Source organism: Cupressus sempervirens, chromosome 3 (genome assembly GCF_028749045.1).
Source record: "Cupressus sempervirens isolate cs-2001-9-10 chromosome 3, ASM2874904v1, whole genome shotgun sequence".
In the NCBI taxonomy this organism is placed as follows: domain Eukaryota; kingdom Viridiplantae; phylum Streptophyta; class Pinopsida; order Cupressales; family Cupressaceae; genus Cupressus; species Cupressus sempervirens.
The window spans coordinates 100,249,749-100,262,934 of NC_143120.1; the positions used below are offsets into that span (position 1 = coordinate 100,249,749).

At 33.7% G+C, this 13,186-nt stretch overlaps 1 pseudogene; it reads right to left on the reverse strand.

Annotated features, from left to right (window-relative positions):
• LOC149564978 (uncharacterized) overlaps positions 1-13,186 on the reverse strand; it is a 68,660-nt pseudogene that overhangs the window by 13,008 nt on the left and 42,466 nt on the right.

Sequence of the window (13,186 nt, forward strand, 5' to 3'; positions counted from 1 at the left end):
TTTGATATATGTACACGGATAATTGTAGATACTTATCATGTTTCATGTTCACAGGACAATTCAAATCTGCAAAAGCATTTAATTGGTTAGCAATGCAACATGCTAGAACCAATGTTAGGTATTTATGGAATTTCTTTGAAAGTGGACACAGAAAAGGGGAGCATGATGGAGCAGGAGCATGTATAAAATGTGTGCTTCGACAACATGAACTTCCAGGTAAATATATGCATTTTTTATGTGCATGTTTAATACTCTAGTAGGATATATTTTAAATTTTATATATACATGCATAATAGGATAGACAGTGCAAATCAAAATTTTGAATGGTGCAAAGTTCATTTTGCTACTTGAGTTACTGAATACAATAAGCATTATTTTTGGGAGGTGAAAGGTGAACTAAGTTATATTTATTTTTAATGTATTTTTCAAATCAAGGTGAGTTTTTAATTAAATATTTATTTTGAAATATGAAAATTATTTTTTGTATTTGTAATAGATATAGATCGATCTAATCCTTACAATTGTCAAATGATTCCTAGTATTAGAAGTTTACATCAAGTGATGACTACAGGAAACCATAAACCTCCAGTAATTAAAGTAAGAGAGAAAACATGTTTTTGTGATGATTGCATTAAGGAAAATCTAGTGAGTGCATGTGAAAATATTGTGAATGGATATGTTTCACATTGGGATTTGAAGGAGATAGTTAGAAAGCCTCCTTTTGAAGATGATGACATTGACATTGACATTCATGATCCTGTATATTCAGCTGATTATCAACACATTTCTGATTTAGTTATGGCAGGTTTTTGTGCATATATACATATATATATAAATTAATATACATGTATATTTATTTTTAAATTAATTTATATTTATCTATATTTTTATATACATGCAGGAGATATTTTTACAGTTCAAGCCTTACCAGATAATGTGAAAAATGTGGGCTATTATCTTTTAAGATGCACAAAAGAAAAACATAAGTTGCTAGAAGGAACTATAGATGTTGATCAACAGTCATATCCAATTGGATCAATTGTTATTGAAGGAACATATTATCAGCAAACAAGGGTAATTGATAGTGGTATTGAATTTATTGAGTACAAGCCTGTAGGAAAGGTTTTACATTATAGTAACCATGTTATAGCAACCACATTACAATTTGAAGCAATACAAATAAGAGGATGTCATGGAAATTAAAAGTGGAAATTGCCTATTGAAGAACATGAAAAAATTCTAGAGATAATAAAAAGTAGAGAGGATCCTAACAATACATTGTTTGTGGAGCTCTAGTTTACCTATGCACTTATTATGGAGCTCTAGTTGAGCTATGCTTGTATAGCTCTTATACTTTCATATTTAATTTTGACAGGTTGTTTTTTTTAATAAATTTGTGTACATTGGATCATTTATCTTGGATGTGCAAAATTAGACATGTTTTGTTATTTTTATTTAAATTTGACATGGATATCTCATTTAAGACCACCTCTTAGGACCTCCCCTTAAGACAATCTCTTATGACCTCCCCTTAAGACCACCTATTAGAACATCCCCTTAGTACCACTTTTTAACTGACCTCTCCTTAAGACAACCCCTTTAGTATTTGTATGTATTTATATGTACATTTTTTATGTTTTCTTACATATGATTGTTAATGTTGTTATGTATTTATGTACATATAATCTTTATATGTTCTGATATGATACATTCTTTATGTTTGTATATAATCGCTATGTTCTTGTATGTATTAACTTTTATTAATTAAATATTGTAACATGCATTCTTTAGGTCATAATCTTTAATATGTTCTTACATGTATATGTTATATGAACTATGTTACATATTACATACATTATATTTTGTTAATTAAATGTTGTTAATTATAGTTAATTAAGAATGTATGTCATTAAATATAGTTAATTATACTTAGATTAAGGCATGTCATTAAATATAGTTAATTATATTATAAATAGTTAATTATAGTTAGATTAAATATATAGAACTTAATTATACTTATATTAAGACATGTCATTAAGTATACTTAATTAAACTTAAATTAAGGCATTAAAAATAGTAACATGTACATAAAGATGAATAACATATATAGAAACATGTTCATAACACATACATAAGTTATATAAAAGATTAAGACATTAAAAGATCAATAAGATACACATGTGGACATTAAAAGATCAATAACATACATGTACATATATCTAGAGAATATAATGTACCCATATCAAATTTATAAAAATAGATCATGTATCAAATGTCTGGAAATAACATATATAAAACATCAAAATCTCCATATAAACATGTATCTAGAAATAACATATAAAACATCATTTAGTGTCCATGATATAAACATGTATCTGGAAATAACATATAAAACATCAAAGTGTCCATATAAACATGTATCTGAAAATAACATATAAAACATCAAAGTGTCCATATAAAATGTATGTATCTGGAAATAACATATAACACATCAAAGTGTCCATATAAACATGTATTTGGACATAACATGTGTGTAATAAAATAAAATGCCACATATGATAATCAGCTACATCCCCCCTCCTGATCCTGGACCCTATCCCCAAAAGGGTCTATCAACTGCATTTGAACCTGGTGTCAAATGATAACTTGGACCATTTAATTATGTGTATAGACAAATCATATCAAGATCTACATGTGTGTGTGTGTGTGTGTGTGTGTGTGTGTGTGTAGTAACATACCTAGGACTCACGACGTGTAGGATATTTCGGTGTTTGCAGATCAACAAAATGTAACATACTATCACTCAAACCCTATAACACATACACAACCACACACATATATATAAATTTAAACATATAGACATATTATTTACCATAATAAAAATAAATTTAAACATATAAAGATATTTACCATAGCATTATGTAATGCTCTGCCGATTTGACTAGTATCTGAATCATGCAATGAAAAAATAGTATCAACGTCCAAGTCAATAGTGTGACCCTGATCTAAAAGCATGGAGGTAAATAGACTAGGCTATCTAGCACTAACATTCTAAGTAGGGGGGGGGTGGGTGTGGGTGTTGTAGGGTCCTAAGTCGTTGGGGCTAGTGCTGTAGCTTGGGCTTGTGTAGCAACAAGAGTAGTAGAAGGTGCAGGAATGTGCTCCTGCCTTTATGAATCCTATGGGACTATTGTACGTGACAAAATATGACTAATCTGAGAGCTCATGTCATGAAGTGGAATCCCTGTGAGTGTAGATAATTCTTGATGTGCATCTAAAAGATTAGATGCTAAATATGATCCCAAACAATGCAATGCATTCACCTCTAAGACTGTAGAAATGTCTACTAGAGAAGGTATGTTTACAACTCCATAATCATCATCAATAGGTGTGCTAGATGATGCAGCTATGGAAGCGATACCTTGAGACCATAGCATATATCTACCACACCGATCAGAAGAAATCTCGTGTAACTGTGTGGTGACAGTGGCGATGCTCAAAAAAATATGTGTCCTAATTATGTCATCAAGAACACTCTCACCTACAACAGCCATCTGTGGAGCTCTCGGCATAACCAAAAGGTTTGGTCCCACCATTGCCCATTTGTTAACAGGCGTAGGAGTATCTGCAAGTCTAAATCTATTAGAAAGTCTCCCCTAACCCTTCCCAACATGCCTTGGATAATCTGTATAGTCAACATCGTATTGTAAATGAAATTTTGCAAACAATTATTTGTAAAAATATAGAGGGAACTCATCCTTTTGTGGCCATCTATGATGAGTGGCCAACCAATGAGGATACATGAATGGTGTGACGAGTGGATCAATACACTTTGTTGCTAAGTAGCCTCTGACTCTGTGATGATCTGCATAAGATGGAAACATGGATTTCACCATGCTGGTGGAAACCTCAGTGTCAATCTATCTATACTTCATAGTGCTTGTGACACTGTGAGATAAAGAAGAATAAAATGTTTTAATGCTCATATCATCAAAAGGGTTGTATGGTTCAATGGTCTGAATTATATGAAATAACTCCTCTAGCATCGCTATTACCTTCTCCCTATTAGGGAGGGTGGTAGAAGAGGAAAGCGAGGTATCCAAAACCTACATAGCACGAGATAATCTTGCAACTGTATTTCTAAATAACTATTGTCTATCCTGAGTGGAGGAGGTTGATCTGCGTGCTGTACCAGACTCAACACTCTAACCACCACCATGGACACTAGCATCCCCTAAGGATGCAAGAGCACGATCCCCAAAACTACATGCCATAATGTATATATGAATACAAATATGAGGATATGAATGTGAAGCTACAAGAGTGATAAATATCTAGAGATCTGCACATGCATATATATACAAATATAAACATACAAGTGTATTTAAATTAAAATAATTATAAGTTAAATTTAATTTGAAACACACGTACATATAAATACACAACATTAAATGTATGGTGCTATTCAATCATGTAACATGTATGTATTTTAAAACAAATTATCTTAGAGAACATAAAAAAATTAAAATTTCTTGATTAAATGATAACTAAGTGTACACATGTATATGCAATAAAAAAATATAATTTTTGACTAAATTCTAGATTTTGATGTAAATGCTTTGATGATTATGGGGAGTGTAGATGAGAGTTAGGACATAGGGATAGAAAAATTAGTAAGCTTAAACAAATAAACTACATTGATTAAGTATAAGTTATTAGGGAGTATGTTAATTAGTATTGTAGTTCTTACTTAATCAAAACTATATTTGTTACTAGATAAGTAAATGAGTTTAGTTAGCAAATGTTAGTTTACAATTTAGAACTCATGACTTAATTTAGTAGTTTTAATTAGAGTTAAGAATGTTAATAAAGTAAATGGGATATAGTTTTATTAAGGTTGATAGTAAGTAAGGTCTATTATGTGCTAGTAAACATATGAATACCTATTAGAACCTACAACAGACATAATGACCTAGTAGGAGTCCCCAGGTCCCCTTAACATATCTATGGATAAAAATACCTAGAAATGTATCATAAGAGGTCATTATGTGTCATTTGGTAATGTAAGAATCATCATTACCTAATAAGACCTATTATATCCTAATAATACATATTAAGACTTATTATAACTTATAAAAAATAGTATGACCTATTACAACTCCTATGTCCCCTTAAGACACACATGTATGGATAACGTACCTAAAAACATATCATAAGTGATCTTAATGTATTTTTTGGTAATGTAACACTCATTATTACCTAACAATACCCATTATGTGCTAGTAAACATATGAATACCTATTAGAATCTATAACAAGCATAATGCCCTAGTAGGAGTCCCTAGGTCCCCTTAACATATATATGGATAAAAATACCTAGAAATGTATCATAAGAGGTCGTTATGTGTCATTTGGTAATGTAAGAATAATTATTACCTAATAAGACCTATTATATCTTAATAATACATATTAAGACTTATTAGAACCTATAAAAAATAGTATGACCTATTACAACTCCTGTGTCCCCTCAAGACACACATGTATGGATAACATACCTAAAAACGTATCATAAGTGATCTTAATGTGTTGTTTGGTAATGTAAGACTCATTATTACCTAACAATACCTATTTTGTGCTAGTAAACATATGAATACCTATTAGAACCTATAACAAACATAATGACCTAGTAGGAGTCCCTAGGTCCCCTTAACATATATATGGATAAAAATACCTAGAAATGTATCATAAGAGGTCGTTATGTGTCATTTGATAATGTAAGAATCATCATTACCTAATAAGACCTATTATATCCTAATAATATATATTAAGACTTATTAGAACCTATAAAAAATAGTATGACCTATTACGACTCCTATGTCCCCTTAAGACACACATGTATGGATAACATACCTAAAAATGTATCATAAGTGATCTTAATGTGTTGTTTGGTAATGTAAGGCTCATTATTACCTAACAATAACTACTTGTTAAAATGAACATCATGAATATCTAAGTGTGGTTCATTCAATTAGTAAAGTGCCTATGTTATGGTTAGAATGTGGTATAGGTTATGATTGTAGTTGATAGAGGGTTATGTTAGAAGGTGTATTTAATGTCAAAATTAATTTCACCATAAGAGATTATTGTTTCACCTAGACCCATCAGGTTATGTTAGAAATTGAACAATGTGCCCTAAAGTTTTGCTACATTTTTACCTCATGTTTTTCTACATTTTAAACTAATTTTTTTGACATTTTTACGTAATGTTTTTCTATATTTTTACCTAATGTTTTTCTACACTTTTAACTAATGTTTTTCTACGTTTTTACCTCAGGTTTAACTACATTATTGCTAACAAATTAATTAATACAAACAATTTTAATATATTAAAAAATAAACAATTCTAAATATTTCACTCACAAAATAGGTAAAAAACAAATACTTTAACTATGATTAACATTTACTAATCAAAAAACATGTTAAAAAAAAATTTAAAATGAGGAGGAAAAAACCACTAACTAGTTATAGTCGAAACACCTGAATTGCTCTCCAAGAACTTTGGAACCGCAACAGTGAAAATGATAGCCGCAAGAGTGTTGAGATAATGGGTATTGCACACATTGCATAATATTGTTATTTTATTATTTTATTTTATTATGTAACGTTGTACCTAGATGGACGTGCAACATGTAAATATTTCCATGGAATATTCTTGATGAGTTGTATTGTAACATTGTGATAATATTTCATGTAATTATTTAATATTGGGGAAAAGAATTAAATGCCCAATATTAAATGTGGGGTCAGCGGGTTAGGTAGCACATGGTTTTAGCACATGGTTTATGTAATACCACTTGGTGGTTTTGTGGGACTTGCTACTATATAAGTAGCCAAAAGGGTAGTTGTTGTATATAGAGAGTGACAAGGAGAAGACAAAAGGCAAGAGTCGAGCGGGACAAGGCTTGACAGGTTAGCCAAGGGAGCATTTGTGAAGGTTGGAAGCATGGCATGGGATGTGTGGATTCATGCTTGTTCACATAGTTTTCTCAGTTGTGGCTATGTCCATGAAGGCTTCCATGGATGTATGACAATGGTATTTTTTGCTAAATAATACATAGTGATGGATGCTTTTGGAGGCTGGGTTTTTCCCTCAATGAGGGTTTGCCAGGGTATATCTTGTGTGACAATTTTGTGGGTATGTTTTCTATTCTCTTGCATGTAGATTTTTAATTTCGTATTTATTTCAAATTTATGATGGGTTATGTGGAAACGGTTATATTCTTTATTACCAAGTTTCCTTACAAGTGGTATCAGAGCTATGGTTTTATTATTGTAACCCTAGATTAAATCCATGGGAATGCATGAGAGGATAAAAGAAAAGGGCAAGATATATGAATGATTTATTATAGATCTGAGGGTGTTGGGTTTGCTGTTATGATGGGATGTTAAAATATTTTGGGCATGTGAAATTGTTGGACAAAAAGAGTTTTTCGGATGTTTCATTTAAATGAGGGTTTTGGGGGGTAGCATGCAGAAATGACCTCCTGGGTAAAAATAGACCTCACCATTGGATCCGGGTTGACATTTTCATAAATTTTGATATATATTATGCCCTAGTTTGGCCATGTTCAGAGGAAATGAAAGAGTTTTTTAGTTTCAGCCCATGATGGCCGTCAAATTTAATCCTGTAGGAATTTTCGTCTTTGAAAAAAATAAAAAATGAAAAATCGTACTGAAAATGGTAAAAAGACTGTCTTAGTAAAATGACCATAACTTTCTCTCAGAATATCGGATTTCAGAGTTCTTATAGGCGTTGGAAAGCTAATTCAAAGCACTACAACATGGTATAGGTTTGATTCTATGATTTTGAGATTTTTTTAGGTTTTAAGAGCCCTAAAGTTAGATGTTATTTATTTTAAGCACGGATTAGGGCATAACTTGGGCATACGGAGTCGGATTTTGGACTTCGAGTAGTCAACGAAAAGATCTTGGAGAGCTCTACACATTGGTTCAGATTTGATGCAGGTTTGGCATGATTTATTTGTTGATACATTGATCTGAATAGTTTATAGATATATTTTGACTATGGTAACATTATGAGTTTATGGCATTGGAGATTTAAGATTTGATATCATTGTATACTCAGTTCATATTTCAGATTGGTCTCATGATGACTTGTTGGGTCTACAAGTTGTGCAGTGTTGTAAGGGGTCTATACTTACAGGTTGCATTTATAGCTTGGTTATGGGTTGTCTTTGCCCATTGATCTTTCATTATTGATGCATATTCAGATTGGTGGCTTGGATTTGGGTTGTCTATGCCCTGAGTCACATGATTTGTTGATTTTATTCTTCATGTAGAAGGGATGAGATGTTGTTACCAGGTACAGTCATGGCAGAGGATTGCGGTTGACTATTTTATGCTGACAGGTTAGACATATTGAGAGCTAGATGCTCGGTTCACGGATGTGATTATGGTGTCATGGATTTTGGCATGACATGATTGGATATACAGGTACACCCTTGATGTTTATTAGCTTGGATTTTTGATTTAGTTATGGTGGTATATCTTCTTGGTTGAGGATCATAGTTATTTGGTTTCTTTTGAGGAGCTCATGATGTGCACTTTGAGTTCTTTGATAGTTTGATGCCTTGGTTGATTCTCATGGTTAGAGGATGGTTTTTCATCATGATTTCATAGATAGCTTGGATACACGATTTAGTGGGAGCCTGTGACAGTGTAGGATTAGTTCCTGGTTTGGTTTGGATCTTCAAGTAGGAGATGGATTTTATGATGCCATAAGTGACTTGGTACCACAGTTGAGTGGGAGTTGTTGGCATTGATATATTTATTGAGTGTTTGCAGATGTTGGAGGTTTGTCTTAGATCCTGTTGCTGCAGAAGCATCTTTGACATTTGCATGGTGTACTTGTTATCTTCATGGTGTATGAGGATGGTTAGATCTTGAGGACTCATGGAGTTCTTGGTTATCTTCATGGTATGTGGAGATGGTTCTTCCTGGTATGTGGAGATGGTTTTCTTCATGGTGTGTGGAGATGGTTGCATCTTGAGGACTCACAGGGTTCTTGGCAAAGGTGTGGTTTATGCTTTTATTTGGCATGTTATCCTTGGTATGAGGATGGTTTCATTATTATGTCATGGTATACTCTTGATACGCATTTAGAGTTGTGACATGTTATGGTGTGTTCATATGAAGCATGTTATCTCTTTGGTTGAAATGGTTAGATCATGTTGTCATGTTTATGTTCCCGAGGCCATGGTTGGAACTTTGACATTGATCTTGGTTTAGTTTCTTGGTATTGAGTACACTGATCATAAGCTGGATACTTCATGATATTGCTATGTTGCATTTGGGGTTGGCATGGATTGATTGGTTACAGGTGCTCATGGATACTTATAGACGGTGGTGATGTTGATTTCTCTTGGATTAGAGAAGTATTTGTTGGGATGGTTGATGGTTTCAGCAGGAAGTTCGAGGGGTAGTCACCTGATATGGACTTGAGAGGAGATTTTTCTTAGATGAGTCTTGGTTGGAGACTTGGGTATCTTGATGAGCATTCTCATTCCCCACTCTTGGTCTACTCGGCGATTTGCTACTTGAGAGGTATAGCCCATTGTTTTCTCTTAGTTGCATTATATTTATGCTTGTCTTTCATGGATATGGATCTTGAGCTATGATACATGAGTTAGTTCTGGAGGGTTCATTTGAGAGATGGTTTAGCATTGGTTATCTCCATGTGCATATGTTGTTATGCTGGTTGAATTTGGGAGATGGTTTTATATTGGGCATTTTTCTTGGATTAGGAATGGTTATTCCTTGGTTTAGGAATGGTTTTATGAGTTTGATCTTCTTGTGAGAGGCTTACATCCATGATTAGTTATATGGTATGGTTTGGGTGTTGTTGAGGCTTCTTGTTGGGGTTTTATGGAGGAGATCATACTTGCACAGTTTACATCTAGAGGTGTGTGTAGAAGGACATGATACAGGTTATGATTTGCATGGTTTCTCTAGTCTTGGTTATCTTCTTGGATGTTCAATTTTGACTACATTGGATTTAAGATTGGTTGGAGATTGTGATCACTGGTTTGTACTCATGTATGTCATGTGAGAGATGACATGGTTATTACTTTATCTCTTTCCTCTGTTGGTTGTGGTGAACTTGGGAGAGCATTGGAGACTTGTTATGAGAGTTGTTCTTGTAGGATATTAGTTTATGTATTGTGGATGTCCTTGATACTACATGGATTCACTTCTTTGAGATGTGTTGAGTGGATTGGTTATAGATTTGACATTATCTTTTGCAGTGGGAGCTTCTTGGTATATATGTGGCAAGTATTGCTCTTGAGGCTTGTGATTGCAGGTTATAGATTGGATATGTCGATGATATGAGATTCACTTGTTATACTTTTGAGGTATGGATAGTTGGATGGGTTTGGCACTTGATGTGGGTGCTATTTCAGCTATGGATATTTTGACAACTAAAGATACATGTGATTACCTTTGGATCGGGTTATTTGTGCTTGGAATTTCAGTTGGTACAAGATTTTATGATCTTCTAATGTGACAGGTTGGGTGGTTTTCTCTTTGGATGGCTTCTATTTATGTCTAGTAGCAGTGGCATAATAGGAGGTGAGATCATTCATGTTTGAGATGCTGGATACTTTGATTTTGTTGCGGGTACCAGGATGGAGCACTTGGTGTATTTTGATCCATGATGGTGGATGTGCTGGGAGGGATTGTTCCCTTGTTCATTTTGTGTGGCTATGGATTGACCCTATGCAATGTATACAACAAGTGGGAGATTGTTGAGATAATGGGTGTTGCACACATTGCATAATATTGTTATTTTATTATTTTATTTTATTATGTAATGTTGTACCTAGATGGACGTGCAACATGTAAATATTTCCATGGAATATTCTTGATGAGTTGTATTGTAACATTGTGATAATATTTCATGTAATTATTTAATATTGGGGAAAAGAATTAAATGCCCAATATTAAATGTGGGGTCAGCGGGTTAGGTAGCACATGGTTTTAGCACATGATTTATGTAATACCACTTGGTGGTTTTGTGGGACTTGCTACTATATAAGCAGCCACAAGGGTAGTTGTTGTATATAGAGAGTGACAAGGAGAAGACAAAAGGCAAGAGTCAAGCGGGACAAGGCTTGATAGGTTAGCCAAGGGAGCATTTGTGAAGGTTGAAAGCATGGCATGGGATGTGTGGATTCATGCTTGTTCACATAGTTTGCTCGGTTGTGGCTATGGCCATGAAGGCTTCCATGGATGTATGGCAATGGTATTTTTTGCTGAATAATACATAGTGATGGATGATTTTGGAGGTTGGGTTTTTCCCTCAATGAGGGTTTGCCAGGGTATATCTTGTGTCACAATTTTGTGGGTATGTTTTCTATTCTCTTGCATGTGAATTTTTAATTTCGTATTTATTTCAAATTTATGATGGGTTATGTGGAAACAGTTATATTATTTATTGCCAAGTTTCTTTACAAAGAGGTTTATGATAGTTTTAATATGTCAGCGAGGTTCTAGTCAAAAATGTTCTGGCTGAAATGCTTCCAGCTGAAATGGTACGCACCACATCGGCATGGGAAACCGCCATGTATGTATGGCCGAAAGAGTTCCAGCCAGAATTGTTACGGCCAGAATTGTTACGGCTAAAATACCCTATGGTATCATTGAAGGTGACACAGGTTTTTGCTTTCACCCATATGAGTTTGTATCTTCACAAACTCAAATGTAAACCATTTTTGGAGCCGACATAGGATGAATCTCGAAGGATCTTGAAGATAAGATCGAATATTTTGCATTACCTATGCGAACAACATGAAACCAATAAAAAAAATGGAGAAGGCATGCAACCAATAAGAAAAGTGCAAGAGTTGAGCGGGAAATGAAGATTTAATATTGATCGTAGATTCATACCTAACCTTAAGTCTTCAAAATCTTTAAAAAAAGAGAATGAAACCCTATTGTATGTGTATGTGAGAGAAAAGTGTATGGGTGAATTATAGCGAAGTGCAAAAGGGTGAAAAGACTTAGTGAAGAACATAGCAACATTGCAGAATCTAGTTGATCCAAAATAGAGTATCAGAACCTCAAAGAGTGACATATCAGATCAAGCAAGGATCAGATTAGTCAGAGTAGAACAAGGATCTATAATCAACAATTGAGGATTGCAAGTTATCAAGTCAAAATCTTCTAATACTTTCTAGCAATTTTATTAGATATGTAAATCCTATGGACTTAGGTTGGTCTAGCAGCGATTTGTAAATCCTTTAATAGGGTGGCATTCCAAGTGAATTTATGAAAGTCCATTAACTAGACCTACTTTTAGCAAGGTAGTGAAATCTTTTAACCAGGTCACTTTTAACAGAGTGTAGAGTATTTAATAAGATAGGCCTTTCATAGGGTAGACCATTGGAAGTAGTCAAACATTGTAACCTTGAACAGTTACACATTGTTTTAGTGATATTTTGTGGGTGTCATCCCCACCCTGGTTTTACCTTCTCATTTTGGAGGGTTTTTGAGTTACCAAATTTGTGTGTTATCTATTTTCATGCATGTCTTTACTTTCACATTTATTAGATGAATTAGATGCATGTGGATGATATCAGTTAAAAGATTTTAAATGGTTAAAGTTAGTTGCTTCTGATTCACACCCCCCCCCCCCCCCTTGAGAAGTAAATCTTCCCAATTGTTAATCCCAACAATTGGTATCAGAGCTGAGTTACAAGAAAGAGAAGAACTAAAAAAATCCTAAAAAAGAAGAAGAGAGATTGCCATAGCTAAGAATGATACACAGTACAAGGAGATTGACACCTCACAAGTGTTTGCAAATGGAGATTCCAAAGAGTATGATGCAACAATAGTAGACCTAATGGAAAAGAATAGAGCTCAACTAGAAGAGATTAGAACTCTCAAGATTGAACTAGAATCATAAGCCATGATGCATTGTGAAGTCACTAAATAGAAGAAAAGAGCCATTGAGGATAAAGCTATGATTGAGGAAGAAAAGAGAAACTTTTCCAATAGATTGGAAGAGAAGTCAACTGAGCTTGCAAGAATTTCCAACATGTAGCTAGACACCTTAAGTTAGATGATGAATGCACATCATGAATTGAATGTCAAAGACATTGAGATCT